The sequence below is a fragment of the Panulirus ornatus genome, chromosome 28, assembly GCF_036320965.1.
Source record: "Panulirus ornatus isolate Po-2019 chromosome 28, ASM3632096v1, whole genome shotgun sequence".
In the NCBI taxonomy this organism is placed as follows: domain Eukaryota; kingdom Metazoa; phylum Arthropoda; class Malacostraca; order Decapoda; family Palinuridae; genus Panulirus; species Panulirus ornatus.
The window spans coordinates 6,752,418-6,766,111 of record NC_092251.1 but is presented as its reverse complement, the minus strand read 5'-3'; the positions used below and the strand labels follow the sequence as shown (position 1 = coordinate 6,766,111).

Here is a 13,694-nt window from a genome sequence, read left to right as displayed (position 1 = left end):
GGTTACACCGTACCTGGGCCCGGGAATTTCCTGGGACCTCAGAAAATGTTTGCTTATGGCACAAAACCCTTGTGGATAAAAACAGGGTGACACATGGTGAAGGGACACCGAAAGAAACATTGCACTCCCAATAACATTCCTCTCAGAGGACCTGAAGAATGAAACGAGAATTACGATTGTATATCGAATAACGAAAAACGCTTGTTCAGAAATGAAAACTGAGCTGTGAAACAATCAATCTATAAATTTTGGAAAATACAAGACAAAAAATACAATATGATATGAACACTTAAAATACATAGCAAACCAGAATACGTTAAATCTGATACATCAACAGTGAAAGGAAGGAGCCGTTGCAGAGCCAAGACCCTCCTGAGGTAGTTAAACTGAACTAACTTGGACGGAAGGATAGTTCTTTATGTACTTCGGCTAGATGAACAAATAAAAAAAAGGGGGGGATTTTCGAGCTCCTCAGATATCTAAGGACCCATCTTAAAATGGAAAGGTTTTAGACAACGGTTAAAACAAATGCTACAACATCGATGTTCAAGGAAAAAAATCATTAGATGGGCCAATCTTCGTGTGGCTGGTCTCTTCACAGAAGCAATAGGAAGCAGATGGAACACACATATCTTACGACAAGCAAAAGCCACAAGGTTTACCACAGTAAACACAAAACAATGAATTAATGTGGTAAGTTTAAAGAAAACGTAAAAAGCTGGAAACCAGACTTACAGCAGGAATCAATTTTGTTGTTTAGAACAAATGGAAACGAGCGACATATAGAAAGGAACATAAACAGAAATTGCGTTTAACGACTTATAAATACATAGTTTTTTCCTTATTCCGGGCCATCATACAAGTCCGAATTAAGAGGGGAGATATGTTCAGTACGAGAAAGAGAACGAGTGAGTGAACTGAAGTACGTAGAATGGAATCATCAACTTCAGGGTGAATAGTTAAACGTTGAAGAAAGAAAGTCCTTTAACTGATGGAGAGAAGAAAGAGAGAGTACGCTGTAGGGTAGATCCCTGAGGGATACCGCTGCTGACAGAGGGAGATGGTTTGCCCTGTCAGCGATACCTGTAGTGGATCTACTTAGGAAGGAAGTTATAAGTTAGAGAAGAGAGAGAAGCAGGGAAGGCAAAGGGAAGGACGTTTGGAAAACAAAGACTCACACCCGCCAAATAATTTGGAGATGTAGAGGGTTACGATGAAAGATTCGCCAAAATCCTTGAGGGAAAAGAACCAGTGTCACGCGACTCATCGGCTGGAGAGAAAAAGGAATGGATATTTTTTAAAGGTTTGAGACGGTGAGAGTTAAGGAGTTTCGATCCCTTAAAGCGTGAGCAACGGACCTTAATTGAAGGGGATGAAACGGTCTTTTTTCTTAAGGATGGGCTGCACTGTGACATGTCTTCAAGAAGGGAAACTTTGAGTACTGGGGCAGAGACGAAATAGGCAAACAAGGATCGGAACCATTTCAGAGGCACACTTCTTTAGGATCCGTCGAAGTATGTCATCTGAGCCGTGCTCTCTGTAGGCTTGTGAGTAGAAAAGTACTCTGGGAAACCCTGCACGAGGAAAATTTACGTGAGGGCAGAGGTCCAGTAATAGGGGATTGCAGGAGGAAAACAAAACGTGGAGTTATCTAAAGCTGAATTTGCGAAAAATAATTCACCAAAAAGAAAGAGCAGCTGTATCAGTTGGAGAGTTAGCAATAGACTGATCAGTTTAATTTAAAAGATAGGAGTGGTTGAATTATAGACGTTGTTGGAAATACTTTCAGTTAAGAAAAAAAATGCTAGTTGAAGCTAAATCAGCAGAAAAAAAAATGCCAGCTGAAGTTAAATCAGCACACTCGTTTACCGAATGATTTTTCAATTTCATGAAAAAAATGGAAGCAGAGTGAGATAAAGGGAAGGGAAAAGTTTCATAGTCCGATAAGCGCTGTCCCTGATTCAAGTGGTAACAGAGCAGCTGCAACCCAATCATGACGGGGAGGATCTGATAAAGGAAGTGGCGTAAAACCACAACCCAACCGGACAACATTCACTATATGGCACAGCAGGAGGCGTCTTGGCCAGAAAAGTAGTACCCTTCCCAAAGAAAGCCTGTCAATAAACTGCGCAAATTTTCCTATTTTCCGTTTTTTTTTTTATAATTTTTCGGTTACCCTAACAGAGATAGGGAGCAGTATCCGAGCACCTATGTCGCTCCCAGTCGTCCATCCCGGCAGTCGGCGAGATTTATCGCGTGAATCTACGCCGGCGTCGTCTGGTGACTATGGTATCAAGCTTGTTGGATAAGATCACCATGATCCGCAAAAGGATTTGGATATGTCATCATTGTCAGTCAAAGTAGGAGAGTCTCTTTCAAACAAACATGGAAGATGAACAACGCGGTAAAGATTCGTAACAGCAGTACATTTGTGTTCTTTAAAGTGTACCGTCGAGGGCCAAGTACAATACACTATCTCAAAGTTATCAGAGAAAATGGCATAATTTGTTAGTGCCGAAAATGGCCACATAAGCAGGGATAACTAACTCTAATACCAAACGTATCACCGATTATCTTGCAGAAGTTCGAGCTTCACCTCCGTGCTACATACACAATACTTGTGTCATTAGTTATGTGTGACACATCAGCTAGGATATTATCATATACAAACCATTCTAAAGAGCAATTTACACCACATCTTCCACATGTTGTATATGCTTTAACGTTATACCATCCTTCCTTTCATAGCTAAAGTGTCACTAGAATAATTATTACACCCTGTAAAAGTATGAATATTCGCTCATACATCATCTCACATACACATACGATTCCTTATTGTACACAAGAGGTACTGAAAAGAAGATAGCTCGGTGAAAATATCCTAAAGAATCATACAAATGCCAAGCAAGGGGATACTCTGCTTCTCTAGAAAGCGGTTTTCAGGAAAATTAAAAATCTACAGCGATGACTAATAACGACCGCCCAACTGCCACTTGCGTACTTGTTTTGTTGAGAGTCAGTGCCCCTCAAGTACGCGGGGTATATCATAGCAAAATATGCTGATGCCAAGATTACGGTAATAAGATTCATATAACATGAACTGTTGAATCGAATTTAAAAACTTTGAAGGAAGGCTATTGGAAATAAAGATTAACAGTGTGTGTGTTATGAAATTCAATGTATGTTCGTAGGAAGGCACGTGACCACATACCTTCCAGAAGGGGACGAGAGTTTAACGAAATAAAACGATTATATCATAGCACTAAATATCAGTCAGCTTATAAAAGAACAAAATCTAAAGTGAATATGATTCAAGCAGCATGTCAGCGTTTACAGAACACTTAACACATTTCAACTCTCTGAAAATCGATACCAAAATGGAAAATTTCCCCAAAGCTCAAATGGATTTGTAGTGCGTTGGACCATAAATGATTTACAGTGGGTTTTCATCTATCAAAATGAACCTGAGACATAGTGCTACTAAAGCCTTCAGTTCTGAGTATACAGTGAAAAGAAAGGCAGTCGTGCAGCAAGATCGTGTATGGTGTTAGAATTATAATTAATATATTAAGTTCATTTCCTGTTCAATGATGGCTACAAAACGTCATTACAGACTGAATACCGAAATAACCAACTTGTGGATAGCATCTCAAATTAACCAGAACAGGAAATGATACATCTTAAATCAAATCCGAACAAGTTACGTTTCTGATAGATTATGATGCATCTTTTCCGCTGTCAAAACAAAAATATAAGATATAAAAAAGGAAAGTTCCTTAAGACTGGAAAATGGCAAAATGCTCATCCTGTCTTCAAGGAAAGGTGAGATTTGTATGCTAAAGTGGCGAAAATTTGTCCCACGATATTTCGGCAAATGCTAAAAACTATCAATTGTAATAATATACTGCTGTCCTATGCTATTTTTAATTCTTTATTTTTCTAAGAATTATGACCACTTTTAAAAGGCAGCATTTTCACATGCTTAAAACTTATGATCAGTCTACTACTTTTTTTTTTTTTATCCTTTATCCTTTCTTTTGACCTTTTCATGAACTCCTGTCCATCAACAGAGGCCATATTTGATATAATGAAATAAGATTTGGCCACTAGCTTATCAAAAGGTCCAATGTAGGATAAAAACAACCCTAAAAGAAATGCAACAAGACTATTGCCAAGAAAAAAAAGTAAAACTCATTCTTCAGAAACAAATAAAGGCTTCTTTCAAATACCGTAGCTGAAAAGAGAAAGGAAAAAAATCAAGAGGCAACAGGATGTACTTCTCTCCACAACTGAATAATGGCTTACCCTAACTGCTAGAATCATATATTCCTAAACATTAGCCTCGTCATAAATTGCTATCACTGAAAAGACAAAAGTCAATGATAATCCTTAATCAATTCACTGATCAATCTTGTTATATGCCAAATGGTTTTCTATAACTTCGTTTTACAGTTAAATCCACCAATATTATGTTACAGAAAATACATTTTTTTTTTTTTTTTTTTTTTTGCATATCCACACAGGAGATACCAATACGAGTTGTTTCCGCCATTGCTGATCTATCCAGTCTGTTCAGTGAATCATCTAGTTTTGCCGTGTTCCGCTTACTCTAGATGGTAATCGCTCTCATTGCTTATTCTCGTAATCTAAATATGAAACGATCACGGCCAGAGTTAATATGCGAATGACTTTAACTTTGCTGTGTTCAACTCACTGTAAAAGATAATCGCTCACACAACTTGTTCAGGCAACCTGCAAATACTGTACTTCAGGATATACTATAATACAACACTCGTCAAATACTGTGAAACAATTCCCTAGATGGATAATGTACTAAAGAGTTGATGCAAAGTTTGACAGTAATATATGGAGAAGAATTAGATGAACAGAATTACCCAGTGGAAGTTGGTTATATCTTACAAGGATTATAGGGAGAAATTTCGCCTGTCGAATCCTAGCCTACTGCCATGTTAATAATACCTACCAAGATTAGATGAACAGATTTAACCTGTCACAGATTCATCCAGTAGCAGTTTGACATCAATATCTCTCAAAAGATTATATGATTACAGTTAGACAGTCGATGAACAGTTTTCCACAAAGTGAAATACTATTTTGTTTTTGTTTCGTTCAATGGCATTTTGGTTATATACGGTGTAAGTGAAATTCTCTACAGGTTGCTTCGTGTACATTACACATCTCAGGCATTGCCTATGCAATGCTTTTGTTCAATTGCTCAAGAAAAAACGACATATGTTAAGGAATCAAACACATCTGAAATAATACTGGAGTGTAATATTACCTCAACTTGTTACGCGGGAACTTACCGTCTACCCCCCATCTTACCTTGTGATGAACTGTCAGCCTTCCCTTGCCTTACGCTTCCCCTTTTTTTTATCAATGGGCATTGCACAATTGTTGTCTCTCGACCGAATAACTTTGGTGATTATGATTTGATTCTGTAATGAATGAGTGAGCCGCATGTCGGGCCATTCGTCGCTCCTCCAACTGCGTACGTGCGGAACACTACTGTTGCCCACCTACAAGTTCTGAGCATTTTCACAAAATACACATCTGTGATATCTACAGGTCACCATAATTCATATAAAGTATATAGATATTACATAAACTTTTCTTTACTATGTCCCTTCTCCAAATGATATCATACGAAGCAATGGTAAATGCGTTTAGAATTTGAAATTGTCAATATCAATGGTGCAGTCATGTATATGTTTGTCAAGCCGACTTGGCAACTTACCCTTGTATTGCAATTATACTGCATGTCCTATTCGCACATTGTGGGAATTGCTCCTGTAAATCTTTAGAGCGGTAAATACGGCAAAATTCATCAATTAATCTTATTTTCTTATTAGTGTCCTAAGCTTATCCGACCTTTTTCCCAGTGTTCCAATACGTTGATTCCCTCATGAGGGGATGTACGTCAAAAAACACCAACCCAATTTTTGTTTGTCAGTAAAATAATGGGCAAAATCATCCTTATAAAATTAATTACCATGTTCTAAATTGATATTGTACAATATCCTTATTTCATTGAAAAAATGCCCAACATCCTCCTTCAGGCGTAGGTTTTTAGATGACTTACAAGTAGTGGATTATGTCTGGTAAAAACACACGCCATATTGGATTTCCTTAACAGATTGGGGATGTGTTATTGAAATAATACTTCTTAGAAGAGGTATCATGTGTAGTTATGTTGTAAGTGTGAGAATATGATATGATATTGTGATGGAAACTGTGATATTAGTGCATGTTGATAATTCATGGCTCGCTTCGAAATTATCTTTTACAAATTGACGTGCAATGTTTTGGTACAGAAAGGACTGTCAGTGGTTGACCCGAGTATGTAGTTATTAACCTAATTTTCTCCATATAAAGTGTGGTAAACTTCACGATCCTTCATGATACAGTTTTTGGTCAGTTCTTGATTTGTATGGTATGTAAAGGCTGGTGTTTGTGTCCCTGGCTGGCGGGTTATGGTTATAGTTGGTGGTGTGGGCTAGGAGAGGGTGTGTGTGTGTGTGTGGCCGTCTCTGCCACACTCTTGCCTTACATCACCACATCGAGGTGGTATAGGGGCTGCCACTTGACGCACTCTGGTACGAGCGCGTCCCCTGAAGTTGCTGTTGCAAATGATAATAGAAAGGTGCCCATATCCTTGTACATAAACGTGCATGTTTCCCATCATAGATCATGTGGCGTCAAATTCTCTTGTTACATTGTAACACAAGTAAGTGAACTCTATTCACACATAGGCATATGAGTGTTTTTTTACTTTAAGAGGTAATTACTGGCAGGCAATAAATAATTTCAGATTAAAGTTGGAATAATAATGGAATTGCTAATTTTACAGGGGAAAATGTATTATAACTCATCAGACTTTGATTTGGGAAGGGGCTACTTATGTTTGAGATGCCTTGTGCAGCTCATTGTGAATACAGAAGTTCCTGAAGACAACTGATGTACTCTGTCTCTTGTATTAATGTAAAATGTGCTAGCAGTAGCCGTTTCTGTAAAAATGTAGGGTGAATTGAAGTAAGAGTTGTTAATACACTTGTAAATTATCAACAGAACTTTTGTAAAGTTACACTAACCACATTAGTAGACAATATTTATGTTAATGTGTGATATTGCCATCTATTTAAGTCAAACTTATTAAGTAGCATTCAGATGCTTTTGAATGTCAGCAAACAAACACAATTAGAGGGTTCTGAATCCCCAGTAGTGGACAGATTTAATGATGGTGTATTTCTACTCCTGCAAAAAGGTGAGGTTTTTATTTATGTTGAATTTAGATTGTTTTATCATTCCTTTAATTGACTCCTCTTTTCTTTATGTACCCAACCTTTTATACTGTTGCCTTATTTATTGTCATTTAAAAATTGTTACTGGACCCCACTTGCCCAAGATTACATTGAGTGAATAGTCACCTTTGGTTAGGCTGTATGATGAGTACAGTCTCATCAAAGGACTTCTCTTTCCAAAGGAGTCTAAATGTTGCTGCTATTGGAAGTAGCACAGCCTTGGGCAGCAGTATCATTTAGAAGGGTCCTGGGTAATTCCAGGATTCTGACAAAGCATATCTATCAACCCTATCATGTGCCTTCTCCAGATCCATAAATGCTACATACAAAACCATCTGTTTTTCTAAGTGTTTCTCATACATTCTTTAAAGCAAGTGCCTAATCCACACATTGTCTACCACTTCTGAAACCACACTGCTTTTCCCCAGTCTGATGCTCTGGACATGCCTTCACCCTCACTGAACATCCTCCCATATAATTTCCCAGGAATATTTAATAGACTTATCCGTTTATAGTTTGCACACTCACCTTTATCCCCTTTGCCTTTACAGTGGCACCATGCATGCTTTCCACCAGTCCTCAGGCACTTCATCATGGTCCACACATACATTGAATATCCTTACCAACCAGTCAACAACACAGTCACCCCCTTTCTTAGTGAATTCAGCTGCAGTACCATCCCAACTCGCCTTCTTTCTGGATTTCATCTGCAGAGCTTTCGCCACCTCTTCTCTCTTAACCAAACCATTCTCCCTGACCCTTTCACTTCATACACCACCCTGACCAGAACATCCTATATCTGCCACTCTTATCATCAAACACTTTCAACATGTGAAAATATTCCACTTAAAGTATTCAGTTAGTGATAAGGTCAAGTTTAGATGTATAGTCAGTAAGGATTCTTTAATCCTAAAATGGCACAATTCGTTAGAAATGACACTCACCTAGTGCGATGAAAGTATTTTTTTCCCATACATATTGACTTTATCGTAAGTTGCTGAAGAAATTACCTAAGAAATTCTTATACTGTATGTGTATGGATAAAGAAGTGCTGGGACTGAGCTTAGCAAGGGCTCTTGTCAATGATAGCCCATTCTTCGGTGTGTATGTGTGTGTGTGTGTTTGTGTGTGAATGCGCATGCGTGCTTGGGGTTCCATTAGTGGCACAGGGCAGCCCATATGTAACTAGTATTGTGGGCTCATAGGTGATGTACGTGTCGTGTAAAATGTGTTGAATTCATCCCATAAAACTTGTGTGATTAATTCTGGTAGTATATTTTACTTTAGGTTAGAAGGGTGTTGAGTTTAGTGGGAAGGGATCTGGCAGGCAGTGTGGATATCCCTTATTTATGTAAATATATGATTATCATTTTTGTGTGTGACATTGATTCCATTCTCAGTACATCACACATTGCATATTATATTTAGGCTTAATGTCACTGAATATCACTAAATTAGTGCCCAGAATCATCTTACACCCTCCTTGTTAGGGTTGCTGGTCTTACTGTCTCATCAAAATGGGACAACTGGGCTTGTCCTGCCATCTTATAAGCACCATACACCTACTAATACCTCACTTATTTTTTTCACATTAGATCAGTTGCCATCTGTCTGCGCAGTCGTTATTAGATATGTTCATGTTAGAGATCATAAAGCCAATGGCCCCTAGTCCCGGGCATCATGGGTTGCTAGTAATCTCTGGGTTCCTGCCTGATTCTACTGCCAGTGAGTGGGAAGGTGTAGGACTGGTCACTCCCATGACCTTTTCCTTTCTAATAGACCTGCTTTTACTATTCTCTGTACCTATATTATTGGTCTCTCATGTAACCTGTCATGAATGCTATGGGTTTAGAGTCTCTCCAAATAACATACTTCTCTTTTATATTCAGTTGTCAAATTATGTTCTCATTAACACCTTTTTCATATCCAACTATAATTTCCACTCACGATTCCAACATCAACACACCTGTTGCACGCCTCGCTGACCTAGAGTCCGCAAACTTTGATGTTGTGTGGCTCAAGGTCTGTCTCCCAACTACCACTCTTTTCCTTTGTTTTGCCTGCTACTTTCCTAATTATACAAATTCAGTATCTTTCTTTGACTATTTAAACTCCTGCCATGAGACTGTGACCTGCAAGCTGAAATCCTCTACTTAGGGAATTTCACCGTTCATGATAAGGATTGGTTGAATTCCTCCTGTACTGATAGTGGGAGTATTGAATCCCTCATGTTCTGCATTTCCATTTATGTAGAGCAAGCTATATCCCACCCCATGCATATTCTTGACTGCTGTTTTTCACCTCTAATCCTATGCACTGTAACCACACAATCTCCTTCAATTTATTCCTCTGATCATGCCCTCATAAATATGTCTCTTTTGATGGCACCTCCTTGTCTAAACATATATTGGCACCATAATAAAGCTGACCGGAATGATATATGAATATTATCTGACTTCTATAGGATAAATTACTGTCTCCTACGTGATGATGCTTGTCTCTGCCAAATGCATAACTGAGGTTATTGTAATGAAATGAAAGCATATATCCCCCCTCCCTCCAAGATGACATCCTCTTCCATTCCGTTATTTAACTCTTCCTGTTTTAAGACCATTCAGGGAAGGGATCATGTATATCAGGCTTGGAAAAATTGTCCTTCCAGCCCATTCAGAATTTATCACTGCTGATAATCATTGCAAATACATTATCCATTGGGCAAAGTGTTTCTTTATTCAAAGAACATGCAATAACCTCTCCTTTCATCCATTGATAGGCCTTTCTGGTATTTATCCAAGGGCATTATTAACAACTTATGTTGCTCTGCTTGTTCTTTTTTATGTTTTGATGGTACTTTAACTGTCTCTCCTGTAGATGAAGCAATTCTCTTTGGTTCCTGTTTTTCTTCTAACTCTTCTTTGGATGTATCTGACATTCCTTAAGCTCCCTTTACTTATCCTGTTGTTCTCCCCATAATCTCTTTTCAAACTGTCTGAAAAGCATTACTCTCTCTAGACAAGCAAGACGTATGGTCCTGATAGCATTCATCCCTCTGCACTGAAAGAATGTGTTATTAAACTTGCACCTTTGCTTGCTCATCTGTTCTGTTTCTGTATGAGAACCAGAAATTTTCTTTCTTCTTGGAAGCATCTGTTGGTGTATCCCATCCCCAAGAAGAATAATGGTTCTTACCTCTCTGACTGTTGATACGTTGCTTTGACACCTACCATTTCCAAAGTCTTTGAATCCCTCTTCAGCTCACAAATTCAGACATCTTGAATCTTACCTTCTCCTTGATAACCAGTTTGGCTTCCATGAGGCAAGATCCACTGGTGATATTCTTTTCTGTCTTACTAATGTCTGGTTGTCATTCCTGAAAGATTTTGGGGAATCCTGTGTTGTTGCTCTCAACAGATCCAGAGCTTTTGAAAGGGTGTGGCTTTGGGATTTCATCTCTAAGCTCCCATCTTTTGACTTCCTTCTCTCACTTTGCTCCCACATAGCTAGCTGCTTCTCTTGACAACCTATCTCTGTGGTTGTTAGATGGATCAGCCATCTCCCCCTTTCTCCATCAAGAGCGGTATCCGTCAAGGTTCTGTCCTGTCCCCAACACTTTTTCTCCTTTCCTTTCTTCCACAAGTAACCAAATGCATTCCTGTGCTGATGACTCAACACTGCATTCCTCCATATCCCTCAGTTCTGCTCCTCCTCTCACTTGATCTGCATGACATCTTGATACAACTTCTTCAGTAGACTCAGACTTGGAAGGATATTTCATTGGGGTAGACAAAATCTGGTTAAGTTTAATGCCTTCCAGACCCAGTTTTTACCCATATGTGTCAAAAATTTCTCACAGCTTTCCTCTCACCTTTGATGTTTCTGTAACTCCACCTTGTCACTTAATGAACTTACTTGGTATTCCTGTAGCATCCACTGTCTTGTAAACCCCACATTACAGAAATAGCTAAGTCTGCCTGTGAGGAACTGGGAGTCCAGTTTAGATGTTGAAATTTCTATTCTTCCAAACAGTTGCTCTGTTTATACAAAGGATTGATCCATTTGGAGTGGCTTTAGCTCAGCATCCTTACTTTACAGAGTCGTGTCAAAAGAGGTCTGTCTTATAGGCTTATCAAGGCTAACTTAAAAAATTGACACATTCGCCTTATACTACAATGTTGGCTTTTTTTCCTCTTCTTTGGTTTTTGCCCCCAAGAACTGACTGCTTATGCACTCCCACCACTAAGTAGACCATGCAATACTCTGCAAGCTGCTGCATAACATGATCACTGAGTGGGCATTGGCCAATCAAGGGTGGCCTGTTTTGATAATTGGTTCTTTTCCTACACCTTGAAGCTTTAGAAGTCTCTGTCCTCTCCTTCTTTCCCAATAACTATGATCTGGCTCATTTTAAAAGTGAAATTTTTCACATCCAAAATTCCTAAATACTTTCCTTTGTCTTCTTTTTCCCTTTCATTAACCTTTCTATATTTCAGCAAAGGCCCAGCCTTGTTATGGACTTTTGTCCATGACTAAAACCTTGAACAGAAAAAAAATTCATCATAGATACCCAGTGTTCAGAACACAAGTATGGATACTAAACTACAATAGCATAATGCACTCTACCGTGTAGGTGAAACTAATTTAATGTAAACAGTAAATGTGAAAGTTGATAAGAACTGAGACCATGAGCTACTATCCTTTTGGTATACTTTAAAAAGCCTTTTTTTGTAGTAATATTGCATATTGATTAATTATTGGTTAGGTTTATTTTTGTAGTTGTAAGTAGATTGAAATAAGGTAACAGGTTTTGTGTTTGACTTACGGCATTTTGTATTAGATGCTATTCATATATTCTTTATTGAAGAAGCAGCACTGCAGTTCACTAGTTATGGAGACTATTGCCATAGCCACCCCCTAGAGAGAGAGTTCCAGAAGGGAACAGGCATCAGAGATATAGATAGATAGATATCATTTGGGTGTGTGTGTGTGTGTGTGTGATAAAAGATTGTATCCCCCCCCAAAGCAGGTTGTATTCTCGAGGATTCACCCCTATTTGACCACTATAAAACATAGGCTGGTAGATGCTGCTTTAGGGGGACTGAGCAGTTACAACAAATTTCCTAGGCTTGTAATGTTCTGACAGGGAGTTGAGGTTCTGCCAGGCAGCCAGCCACTTGTGATTGGAACGGTGCTGTGTGGACCTGGTTACTATTGTTTGTCATCTGCTTGGAGTATCTTCACTTTAGTTTTGGCCATCACAGATGTGGAGTGGATTCCTTTGTCATTTAGTTATGGTTCCCCATGACATGAATCGTCATTTTTGTGAATCATAAGGAGTAATGTATTTGTGGCATCGGTTAGTACAGAATGGCAGTGACCTTAGTCTTTTCTTTTGATGGGTCTGAGATTTGTATGTTTTTCCATGAGTATTTGTGTATGTAGATATTTTATGGTACGGTATATTTGCCATGAAAGTAGAAGAGGTGGTGTAAGTACTGTGTAAGATAGTGTGGCATACTGGCTGAAGTAGATGGGATTCCAGTTGAATTTCTCAAGGAAAGGGTGGCAGGACTTTAAGTGTATGCATTGTTCAAGATGAGGTGCCTTAGGATTAGCAGAATGCCGATATATTGCTGATCCACCCAGGCAAAGTATACATGACCATGGAAGTATATTCAGCAGCTTTAGGTTTAATGGTCTAAGTGGATAAAATCGGAGGATGATCAGTTGGAGGTCTACAACATAGTGACAAAACCTACTGGGTACTGAAAGAGAAGGCGAATGTGTTAAAGAATTGGTCACTTTGTTACTCCAGATGTACAGTTGACTAATACAAGCAGAACGAAAATACAAAAGGCCAAGGATAGAACAGGAAAGATGAGCAAAATACTGGAGGCAAAAAAACAATTCAAACCTAAGAAGGTCACTACTTACCCAACAAACAAAGCATACCTATCAAATGTCTTACAAAGATCCTGAACTCAAAATGCCATTTGAAACACAGGAAAAGAAAGAGAGGAAAGAGCTGTTAATGAAATATATGATCCTAAATGCTTTTACATGCATGCCATATTCAATCCGAGGACCACAAACTCCATTTTCCCCCTGCAAACAAAGGAGGATACTTTTACAGATGAGTGTTATTTTAAAGAAACATTGCAAATTAGTATTCAGTGAGCTAAAAGTTACCATAAAGATAAACAACCCTTCAGACTTCTTCCTAAACTGTAATATCAGATGTCACCACCTCTATATATAGGATTTTGAAAGGGCTATTGAGAGCATACCCATGCACTCTGCCCCAGGGCCAGATTCTTTGACCTCAGTCTTCCTAAAGAAATATAAAACACCCCTTGCATGACCATTGATTATCTG

The 13,694-nt window shown here is 38.6% G+C and overlaps 1 protein-coding gene across 9 annotated transcripts in view; it reads left to right on the top strand.

The window, feature by feature from the left end:
• Window positions 1-5,804: 5,804 nt before the first annotated feature.
• put (activin A receptor type 2 punt) overlaps window positions 5,805-13,694 on the top strand; it is a 77,813-nt gene continuing 69,923 nt past the window's right edge. For 4 of the 9 annotated variants that reach the window (XM_071678631.1, XM_071678628.1, XM_071678634.1 and 1 more), the window contains exon 1: window positions 6,108-6,216. The gene's annotated coding sequence lies outside the window, so the exon portion shown is untranslated. Of the gene's footprint in view, window positions 5,830-6,107; window positions 6,217-6,265; window positions 6,749-13,694 lie in introns of those variants that run through there. The other 5 variants (XM_071678629.1, XM_071678627.1, XM_071678632.1 and 2 more) reach the window with 5 other exon arrangements.